Source organism: Sus scrofa, chromosome 7 (assembly GCF_000003025.6).
Source record: "Sus scrofa isolate TJ Tabasco breed Duroc chromosome 7, Sscrofa11.1, whole genome shotgun sequence".
NCBI lineage: Eukaryota > Metazoa > Chordata > Mammalia > Artiodactyla > Suidae > Sus > Sus scrofa.
Window position 1 is genome coordinate 12506477 of NC_010449.5, and position 12082 is coordinate 12518558.

General features: G+C 45.8%; 1 protein-coding gene across 9 annotated transcripts in view; it reads right to left on the bottom strand.

Moving 5' to 3' along the window:
• Nucleotides 1-12082, bottom strand: part of ATXN1 (ataxin 1) — a 430913-nt gene that overhangs the window by 206539 nt on the left and 212292 nt on the right. The window lies entirely within an intron of this gene.

Genomic DNA, 12082 nt, shown 5'->3' on the forward strand with positions numbered 1-12082 from the left:
TCAGTTTCTACTGTACAGCAAAGTGCCCAGTCACACATACATACATATATATATACATTCATTTTCTCACATAATCCTCCATCATGTTCCATCACAAGTGACCAGATATAGTTCCCTGTGCTGTACAGCAGGATCTCATTGCTTATTCACTCCAAGTGCAATAGTTTGCATCTATTAACCCCAGATTCCCAGGCCATCCCATTCCCTCCCCCTCTACCTTGACAACCACAAGTCTGTTCTCTAAGTCCATGAGTTTCTTTCCTGTGGAAAGGTTCATTTGTGCGGTATATTAGGTTCCAGATATAAGTGATATCATAGGGTATTTGTCTTTGTCTTTCTGACTTACTTCACTTAGTATGAGGGTCTCTAGTTCCATCCATGTTGCTGCAAATGGCACTATTTTGTTCTTTTTATGGCTGAGTAGTATTCCATTGTATATATGTACCACATCTTCTTAATCCATTCATCTGTTTATGGACATTTAGACTGTTTCCTGTCTTGGCTATTGGGAATGGCACTGCAATGAACATACAGGTCTATGGCAATTAGATATTACTGCACTCTCTTGGATTCTAGAGGGTTGGCTTCCATGAGGGCAGAGATGATTCTCACAGTGCTTAGCCCAGTGGAGAGTCTTATCTGGATGGAGCTGAAGGAAATCCACTGATGTGACTGGCGGGGCTGATGCTAGCCAGTGGTTTACACTGCGCTGGGCTCCCTGGCTAAGACCTGGTAAGTGACTAAGGAGGACTGGTTGGTGCAAGGGTGCTCACTACTATTTGTGCCAAACTTCCACAGGAGGGAGGGAGGAAACCAAGATTTTTTTCTTTTTCTTTTTGGCTACTCCCAAGGCATACGGAAGTTCCCAGGCCAAGGATCAAGCCTGAGCCACAGCAGGGACCCAAGCCACAGCAGTGACAATGTCAGATCCTTAACCTGCCACACCACAAGAGAACCCCAACCAATACCTGTTGAGCAGAAAATTTCCGCAAGCCCCACTGCCCAGATCTTGGTTTCTTTTTTTTTCTTTTTGTCTTTTTAGGACCACACCTGTGGCATATGGAAGTTCCCAGGCTAGGGGTACAATCACAGCTGTAGCTGCCGGCCTACGACACAGCCACAGCAACGTGGGATCCAAGCCACATCTGCAACCTACACCGCAGCTCATGGCAAGGATGGATCCTTCACCCGCTAAGCAAGGCCAGGGATCGAACCTGAGTCCTCATGGATACCAGGTGAGCTCGTTACTGCTGAGCCACAGTGGGAATCCAGACCTTGGTTTCTAATATCATTTCCCAATAAACAGAACCAGGGATCCTACAAAGGGCAAATTCTAGGACTGGGGCAGGGAATATTCATGATGAGTCTGGAGGGAATGCTAGGGGGAAAAAAAAAAAAAAGCAAAATCCCAAACCTCAAAACACAATGATGGGAGCCTATCAAAGGAAATACAGCAGACAATATTCCTAATAACTCCCAAAAGATCTACCAGTGGTCAAATGGAACAATATAGGAGTTCCCGTGGCTCAGTGGGTTCAGAGCCCGACTAGGATCAATGAGGATGTGGGTTCGATCCCTGGCCTCACTCAAGGACTTAAGGATCTGGCACTGCCACAAGCTGTAGCATAGGTTGCAGACATGGCTCAGATCTGATCTTGCTGTGGCTGTGGTGTAGGCCGGCAGCTGCAGCTCTGATTTGACCCCTAGCCCGGGAACTTCCATATGCTGCAGATATGGCCCTTAAAAAAAAAAAAACAAAAAAAAAAAACATGGAGTTCCCGTCGTGGCGCAGTGGTTAACGAATCGACTAGGAACCATGAGGTTGAGGGTTCGATCCCTGCCCTTGCTCAGTGGGTTAACGATCCGGCGTTGCCGTGAGCTGTGATGTAGGTTGCAGACGCGGCTCGGATCCCGAGATGCTGTGGCTCTGGCGTAGGCCGGTGGCTACAGCTCCGATTGGACCCCTAGCCTGGGAACCTCCATATGCCGCAGGAGCGGCCCAAGAAATAGCAAAAAGACAAAAAATAAATAAATAAATAAATAAAAAACAAAAAAACAACTGGAAGAATTTAAGGAATAAAATAAATAACAGAGTATTGGCTTACAACCAATAAATACCCCTGAGTTCATACCGATACAAAGAAATGACTGAGTAAATAAATAGGAAAGAATAGACAAATTGCCTGTATTCACCTGTGCAGAAGAATTCGGATTAATTCATGTAGACACACTGCCCTCAAGACGCCAAACGTAGCTCCCCATCCTGTAGGTGGTAAGTGAGATTCTTTCCAAAGAGTCCGTCTAAGACGGCAGGTGAGCGGGCTGGGGGCGTGTGTGTGAAAAGAGTACCTCTAGAGTGAGAAACAGGACAAATGCCATCTCAGACAGGAGATCAAGGTCAACATCAACAGGAAGTCACAATAAGGCGCATCCACAGCATGTGCCCTGCTTCGCTGATGTGAAGAAAATGGCAGCTTAATACCCATTCATGACAGAGGCGTACCGATCAGTCATTTCGTTAAATGCCATTCAACTGGCCTGTTTCTAATCCTAACAAAAAGGTGGGGGAAACCCCAATGGATGATTCGCGCTCCTCAGAATTGTCACGGTCATCTTAAGTCTGAGAAATCGTCCCATTTCAAGGGACCCTCAGGAGAAAGGACAATGATAGGTACCACGGTGTTTCGGATGGGATCCTGACACAGAAAAAGGAATCAGGTGAAAACTAAAGAAATCTGAATTAACTATGGACTTCAGTTAATAATGATTGGAAAAATTTCTTCCCGGTGCTCTGTGACACATAGTATTTTGCTGAATCCCCACCATGCGGTTCGATAGTTTCATTCCCACTTTGCACATAAGGACAAGGAGGAAAAAGAAAGGATGTAACTATTTTGCTGAAGATAACAGAATGGAATTCAAATGGAAACCCAGGCCAGATTGTTCTAAGAGCTTTAGACGTTTGAACTCATTAATCCTCAAACAGAGTAGGAAACTGAAGCACAGAGAGGCAGCGTGAGTTTTTCAGGGTTGCGCGCAGTCAGTCAGTAATGGGCAGTGTCAGAATTTGAATTAACAGGGGACCGAAGACAAATGGCCCCTCCATTAAGAATCTGTCCTGTGGCCCCAATTTCACAACGCACCAGTGAAATCAGTAACAGTGACAATAAGCAACATTCTAGAAAGATGTTCTATAATATCGATAAACATGATGTCACTGTTCCAATTCCTTTACAAATATTAACTCCTTTAATCTCCCAGTGAGATGGGTTCTAGCATTATCCCCATTGTACAGATGGGGGCACTGAGGCACAAAGGAGGAGTTAGATATGGTAGGTATATGGGTGTTAACTGCACAACTCTTTCAATGTCTCCGTATGTTTGAAACGGATCATAATCAATGATTGGGGAAAAGTCTCTCATGAAGATTTTTGCTTGATCATCATAAAAAGATTTCTCAGGAGTTGTTTATTTGACCCAAATATAAATGTATCTATTTTGGAGCATCTCGTTAAAAAAAGTTACTTTCATGATTTCTCCTTTTAATCTCTTTTAGAGAACATCCCCGCCCCCCTTCATCAGCAGTGAAAGACGGCAGTTTTGCCAACAGCGCTGCAATTAGGCTATTAAGTAACAGCCACGAGGCCAGTGTTTATTAATTAGTGAAGAGCCTTTTGGGTATGAGCTCTAGACTCTGTAGAGTTTGTTATTCCACACGGACCCTCCAAATCAGGCTTGTGGCTTGGATGGATTTCAACACTTATCACAGGTCAAAAACACATCATTATTGCACTGGTCAATAAACATCTTAAGTGGTGCATCCATAATACATCTATTTCTTTGATGATTTCCATGACCTTGGTTATTTACTCACTCCGGCCTTCCATTCTCACTTGACCTTAGCTACCCTAGGACTTGGTTGGGTTTGTTTCGTGATGAAGTTTTTCTTGAGAGATAGGCGTTAATTAAATGACTTAGGAAAAATGTGCCTCTTCTGACTCCACTACCAGATTGCTATTATCTTTTAGAAAAGTTAAAATCTATTCCAGATCATTTTAAGTGTGCACCATCCCCAGTTTAGATGCTAACAAATTCTTTTGCGCTGGCAAATGTTAAAGCTGTCTAGAACGTTTCCCTGCTCTCCTACTCTGCAAATCAATGGCCTCGCCAACTGCTTCGGGAAAAAAGTGTTTCTATTCTGCAATGTGATGCCACCAAGAGCAAAAGCCAGCTCTCAGCTCACCCTCAGAGGAAGGCTCTAGTGCCTGAGTATCTGTATATTAGCGATTACTTTCTAATCAGAATATAATCAGGGTACAGGCAAAAACAGACGTCTGACTGGGTGGGGAAAAAAAAAATCTTACTTCCCAGGAGTGATGCTGAAGAGTCACCCAATTTGATCATGATGAGCTTAAAGGCAACTTGCCAGATGAAGATACTTGAAGAAACCCTTCGAAAGAATTACGTTCCTTCCACCTGCCCCCCAAATTTATCCACTGGGGACAGGAATTCCCTTCTTCTCTGAGCCCTCAAGACAGTGAGAGGTTTTAAATGGTCAGGACACCAACTCTGGAGACAAGGCCTGGGTTCGAATGACCTTGGACAAATTCCTGAACCTCACTGTTCTGTGATACTGAATTTGCATAATAATGGTTGCAAGGATTAAAGGATTAATATATTAAACAGCACTCAGAATAGTATTGGTACACAGTAAGTACTATATAAGCATTTGCTATTATGGATAAACATTAAAACAGCTGAGTGCTACCCAATGATGCCAAAATAACCATTATAACCTACCCTTTCCCCACTACTTCCCCCACCCCCTCGGCCCTTCACCTGCTCACCTGCTGAATGTCTATTCATTTAAGAGCTGCAACCTATTTCAATGTCATAAGGCCTGGTGTGCAACCACAGGGATGCTAGTGGATAGAAACTCTTATTTGCAAGGCTGACGCATGTGTCCAGATTGAATGTATAGCTAAGTATATAGTTCACTTCTCCTTTTTTGAACAGGGTTTTTCGCATGCAGATTTTATCATCATGCCTACTTCCTCTCTTTTCTTGTATTAAAAAAAATCTTTTCATCTTCTGCTCTGTCCCACCCCACTTCATTTTTTAAAAGGCAAGAAAAAGCACACCAGCCAACGAGCTCAGAGGCCTAAGTGTTTTGCTCTGAACTTCACATTGACAGTATTATACACTGTCGCGGCAGTTCAACAGAGAAGTGAAATCTAATGAGAAGCGATAAGAGAGAAGCACAGATAAAGGAACTCGAGAAAACCAGCCCCTACAGTCCCACGGAAAGCCTGGGTGGCCTCAGAGCTTATTAAATACAGACTGCCTCTCACCAAGGGGCATGCAATTCGCTTGCAGTCATTTCTTTAAAACCATTTGTCACCCTCACACTGATGTACCTTTAAGCAAGGACATTCGGTAACCAGGGATCCACCTATGTGGCTTAGTCATCCGATCGGCCTCAAGGTCACGGACGCGAGTAACACGATGCGAATGACCTCATTCACCCACTATAGAAGCGTTCCATCACCGATCAATACAGGAGGCCTCTGTGCATCATCAACAAAGCCTTCTCGAGGGAGCACCCTGCATACATCAGAAACAAATTACACCCTTAAAGGCAGATGACACGTGGAACACAGAAAGATCCTTCCTGCAAGGCAAAGCCTTTGTTCGGCGTGAGAGGAGCGCCAATCCAACCTCAAAAAAAAAAAAAAAAAAAAAGGGGGGGGGGGGGAAAGAAAAGGAAATCTTTGACAGGATGTTTTTCTCGCTTTTCCTCTCAAAAGCAAGATGCATCTTCCAGAGACTCCTAAGACAGGAAGGAGGACAGAAATGGACGTACGATCACAAGGGCCCAAGAAGCTGAGGATCAAGAGAGAGCACACCTGGTACACTCATTAATAACACGCCCTCCAGCACCAGTGTCACGACCCACGGCGAAATAATCAATAACAGTAATGGGAGTAAATGTGGGAGACTTGGAGTTCCCGTTGTGGTGCAGTGGTTAACGAATCCGACTAGGAACCATGAGGTTGCGGGTTCGGTCCCTGGCCTCGCTCAGTGGGTTAAGGATCCGGCGTTGCCGGGAACTGTGGTGTAGGTCGTAGACACAGCTGGGATCCCGCGTTGCTGTGGCTGTGGCATAGGCCGGGGGCTACAGCTCTGATTAGATCCCTAGCCTGGGAACCTCCATATGCTGTGGGAAGTGCCCCTAGAAAAGGCAAAAAGATAAAAGAAAAAAAAAAATATGGGAGACTTCTCACCATGTCCTAGTCATCGTTCTAGCTGGTTTACAAATATTAGCTCTAAATTTGGCTCTCTGACAGCCCAATGCCATAGGGTCGCCAATCATCATCCCCATGGTACATACAGATGGGTACACGGAGGCACAAGGAGGCTAAGAAAGGGCCTGGACTCACACGGGCAAGAGGTCAGAGTTGGGATTCAAACCCAAGCAGTTAGGCTCTGGAGTCACTCTATTGAAACTGTCCAGCTGACACCATCACCACCAGCACCAAGAAGTTATCTGTGTGGGGTTTTGTTGTTGTTTTTTTGTTTTTTTCCTTTTTTTGGCCACACCTGCAGATTCCTGGGCTAGGGGTGGAATCGGAGCCCCAGCAGCTGGCCTACACCACCGTCCCTGGCAAGGCAGGATCTGAGCCTCATCTGTGACCTACAACATTGTTGGTGACCACGCTTAACCCACTGAGCAAGGCCAGGCATCAAACCCGCATCCTCATGGACACTCTGTCAGGTTCTTGACCCACTGAGCCACAGTGGGAACTCCACCTTTGTAGGGTTTTTGCATGGGCTTTATTCCTCTTCTTGGAATAACTGTCTCACACATTTACTTGTGAATTTCTTCCGCCGAGGAGGTCTTCGATGCATGTTTGTGGAATGGAGGGTCAAATTAACCCTTCATTCGGTGAGGCTGACTAAGAACAGGACGATTAACCTTGTTTTCAGATAAGGAAAGTTAGCTTCAGGGAAATCAGGGGACTTGTCCAAGGCCATCTGGCTTGGAGAACACAAGATCTGCACAACCTCGACAGAGAACAGAGATGAAAGAGCAAGGCCAAGCCCGGTGCATGGGCCTGCGGTGTCTCTGCAGATGCCACTGGAGAATCTCTGAGTCCACAGGGGGGACTCTGCCCCGAGCCCACTAACAAGACAGGGCGACCCACCATTTCCGCAAGTCCCACGATCCCCTGGCCCATGGCGGGAGGCCCAGGAGAGCCGTCCCATCTCCTTCCTAGGTTTCCGATTCTGTCCCCTGCGCCGGGCCAGGCTCACCCGTTTCTTCACTGCCTTTCTCATGCATCTCTTTCTGTTTCCTTCTTTGGAGCTATGGTGTATCTGTTCCTTTTTCAGCCCTGGGGGCTTCCCCTCCTGGTAACTGGAAAGGGGGCAACCTCTCGTGACCTACTTTGTCATCAGCAACTAGAGGAGAGGGCAGAGGGTGCTCAGGGGGTGTGCAAGCTGTTCCCGAGGACAGGATACCTTCGGCCAGACCTGGAATTCTTCCAGGGCCAACTTCATGCCCTGGTGGTGAGAAAGTTGGTCAGGGAGAGGGAGGGACTTTGCAAGGACAGTGCTGCAGGCGGACCGGCATCCTGGCGCATCCTGTTGCGCTGAATCTCAGCAGGCAGAAGGTTTGAGCTGGAGGGGACCTCAGAAAGCCCTCGGGTCCAGCCTCCCATTTAACAAACAGGCAAACTGCCTCCCATTCTTGTAAGGGTAACTGTGCAAAAACTACACGCTGGCATGGCTCACAGTGGAGACTTCTGGCTCCTGCCCTGAGCACCCAAACCTCTAAGGAGAGAAAGGAGGAGGAGACTCTCGGATGGAACCAAAAGGACTTTCTCGCTGCATCAAACAATGATACGCAGCAAAATGCTTAGGTACTGACTGATCGATTTCATAGCTGCATCCATGTAAACGACCTTAAGAGATCTGGGAAAAATTTCAATATGCACCGCCCAGAATTACCTGATGGCCTGTCCAAGGGCTTTAAGCATCTCTAATATGAAGTGCAACCTTGACAGGTTTTTTTTTTTTTTAAAGATAACCTTTCCTCAGGGCCTCAGTTGCTCTGGAGCAGCTAGTGGGCGAAGGGGGGAGACGGAGAAGCACCCAGGCTCGAATGTGAGACAGGGCCACGCGCTCATTAGCATACCCGATTTGCATTCACTCCAGATGAGATTTCATCACTGCATCCTATTTATTCATTCCTTAATATAAATCTAAATTGCTCTCTTCAAATAGCAGAGAGCACTGTGCCTCAGTCAGGGGAAAGAAATGATCATCTCCCCTCCCCCACACCTGCCCTGGCTCGTCCCAGGACTCCAAGACAAGCCTCTGGCATGAGTGTTTTTGCATCGGGGCTCTGCGTGGAGGGAAATAGGGTAGCCCTCCACTGCCCGGGCACCGCGGGGACCTCTGCTAAGTCCTGCCCTAGCTGCCTTCAGAGCAGCCAAAGACAGCAAGTCACAGGGAGGAAACAGCCCACAACTACAATCATGTATCAATACCTGGAAAAGGTCCCCGGGAAAATACAGAATAAATTCTTTACCAAAGGGAAGCATTAAAATAGGGGCCGGGCCGCACGTGACCTTTGGGAATGACGTTCAAACACATGGGCCACGCCAGGCACACGGGGGGCCACGGCAGTTTCTGCGCATTCGTTCCTGCCACAATCACCCCTTGTTCTGCTGGGGAAAGAGCCTGTCACCCTAGCGGCACTTTTCCTGAGAAAAAGTAATTTATGGTGCCTTTTCCCGTGAAGGGAAAATTGATGTCATCATCTAGAAGTGTATGTGTAGAAATGCCGTTTCTAATTCTTTGTACTCTGGAATAAGGCACCTTTTTTTTTTTTTTCTCTTCTCCTCTGTGTGTCTTTTTAAAATAGTGAAATATCTTAAATAAAATCTTTCATCGGCTGGCACGTATGCTAAAGGAAGGTCCCATAAGATCCGCTGCAGGAAAGAGTGCTAAAAAGAAAAAGCATCATTAATTACCTCTACGCTGAACTCCTCAATGTGCCTCCAACCAGGGCATATGTGACACATTGTATCCAGTCATTCTGTTTGCATGTGTCTAACCGCTACGATTTCAGCTATTTTCTAAAGAAAGAGTTCAAGTGTGGTCAGAGCTCAGAGGAATTTCGCTGTTTTTCAAGCATTACGACGGGAGTGCTTTTAGAGCTTCATGCTCGAGTTAAACATGAGCACTTAAAAATTAACTCCAACTTCTGGGCTCAGGGCTAGAAGCCAGTGACATCCCCGAGGGTCACCGAAGATGCTATGTGCTGCTAAGACTCGTCCTGGTGGGGTTGAAATGTCCTGGGCCCAAAGAAACAGAGACGGTCACTCCTGAAGCTGACTCCATCAGGGCACATGAACACACACCCAATATATCGTCTTTACCAGTAAGTCCTTTTCACTGGGAGGCTGAAACATTCCAGGCCCGGGACTGCCATCAACTTGATGATGAGAAATCCCAGCACTTCTCTGAGTCTCAGAGTCTCAATCAGTAAAACAAGGGCGTTAGCGGATTTCTGAAACCCTTCAGAGGCTCCCAGCCTCTGCTTCCAGGCTGCTGGGCTTTCCCTTTGCCAGCAGGGACTCAGCGTGTTAGGAAGGCTGTGCCTTTGACCCCGGAGGAATGTGACAACGGCCTTCCTTGCATTGTTCCCACAGTAACCAGAGCCAGCTGTGCAGGCCGTCCAGCCCAGTGAGGGCGCGGAATCGCGCACCACTGGGAACTCTGCTCGCAAGACTCAGCCTGCAATTTCCCCCCCTTCTTCAGGGCCCTTGTCTGCAGGTGGGCACATGCACTCCTGAGAACAAGACTGTCTGCAGTTGTTACTAAATAACATTTGGGGGTTTTTTGTTTGCTTTTTACCTTTTTCTTTTTTTTTTTATTAAAATATACTTGATTTACAATGTTGTGCCAATTACTGCTGTACAGCGAAGTAACTCAGTCATACATAGACATATATATATATGTATACACACTCTTTTTCTCATATTATCTTCCATCGTGTTCTATCCCAAGAGATTGGATGTAGTTCCCTGTGCTATACAGCAGGACCTCATTGTTTAATCATTCTTATTTTTCTTTAAAACCTTTTTTTATGAGAGTTGATTTACAATGGTCTGTCCATGTCTGCTGTATAGCAAAGTGACCCAGTTATACACATAAGTACATTCTTTTTCTCACATTATCCTCCATCATGTTCCATCACAAGTGATTGGATACAGTTCCCTGTGCTATACAGGGAACGATGAGGGTTTAAAGTCTGTTATGTTATCACAGCCATTTGGGACCCCCCCCCCAAAATCACAGCTAGAGGACCTTCGTGAGTCAATGCACCTATCTCGGGGGTGCTATAGGGCGGGCCATTGCCTACAATCTTAGCAGGTATGTGCCAAGCATCTCGGCATGTTCTGACACCAAGGAAAAGATCCTGGGATTCAAGTGAGAGTGAAACGCTCAGATGACTTTTGCATCTGCACATCTTGGGGTGAGCCAAGATGTGTAAACACGCACTTCTGAGCTGGACCAACAATGAAGGGTTTCCTTTTTGCCTGCAGCCTGCATCTGAGATACCAATAAGGGAGGATCACTGGAAAGCATTACCATTATTTTTAGCTTTTGTGAGGAGGGAGGAGTTTTTGAAAGGGCAAAATGGAAAGGAATTTAGGGCAAGGGTGGAGGGAGGAGAAACGATTAGGAAAAATAAGGACTTTCAGGAGAGATAAGCTGCTTCCTCCTCCTTTTTGAATGGATCGGCTAGGGCTTCAAGCATTGGGGGGAGGGGGTCGAGATATCTGGAGACAAAGGGGTGGCTGGAAGGAAATCATTTTTCTACGAGCATGGCAAATGTGCCCTTTCAGGCTGTGGGATTTTTCATCTTCCAAATGTAGCAGATGAGGACGCTTGCAGAGGCTTTCTTGGGAAAGAGTTTGATAATTCCTGCTGGATTTTAATGCTGCTTTAACGTTCATACATCTCCAAAGAAACACCCTCTTTGGATCTGCAGAGATCACGAATGTTCCAGATGAAAGGAGATGAAGGGATGCCTCTTAAACGACCTTCTAACTTTCAAAAAGCAAAATGGGGCCCAATGGCTTCTGGGGAGACCATTGTATAGGCCAAGGACAGAACATTTTGAGATTTCTTGTTGCCTCTCTCTCTCTGTAGTTTTATTATTTATTTATTTATTTAAGATACTTTTAGTAAAGTATCTCCTTCAAGAGCTGCAAAAGCCACGGCATGAAGTCCTTAATTCAGGCTGCCTGGTAATTGCTGGCACAAGTGCAAATGCCATGGAGTTGATAAGGATTCTTATGAGACACAAACCACTTCATCCCAACGTCTCTGCCAGCTACACTGAAGGCAAGCCTGCAAAATATTCAAGCGTTCAACCTGGTGGACTGACTGACACAGGCCCAGGCGCTAACAAGGGAACACTAGAATTAGTTTCCCACTTCCAAAATAGGCCCTGCAGAAGTTTGCGCTATAGGAGAAGAGTTGCTGTGTTTTGTTTAATGGCACTAAATCTGTGCCCATTTACATCACGAGCAGGTGGCACTTGGTAGCAAAGAAAGCCCTGAAAATATTCACATTTAGTGAATGCAGTCGTATGTATAATTAGTTGAGATTTATTTTAAAGTACTCTAATCCTTTGTACTCTTTTCTACAATTCAAACGGGTGAGGAACAGAGAGCAGATTTTGAATTTAGTATGAAAGCACAGCCATCGCACTATCTGTTAAAAAATGAAAAATGAGAAAGGTGTCAAAAAGCCCCTATTGATATATCTACTAGGATCAGACCGGAGGAAAGGGCTTGCTTGCTTTCTGAGGTGTTTGTGTTCCAGAGAAATAAGCAAGCTAAACAATAGCATACGGTAGGAGAGATGATGGGACAATCTAAAGGTACACGTTTTAGAAGCATACTTTTTTTTTCTTTCTGAAGTTGTTTTTTAATGGAAAATGTCAAACACACACAAGAGTCATTCACTAGGACCTGGGATATTCATTACCCAGCATCAATAG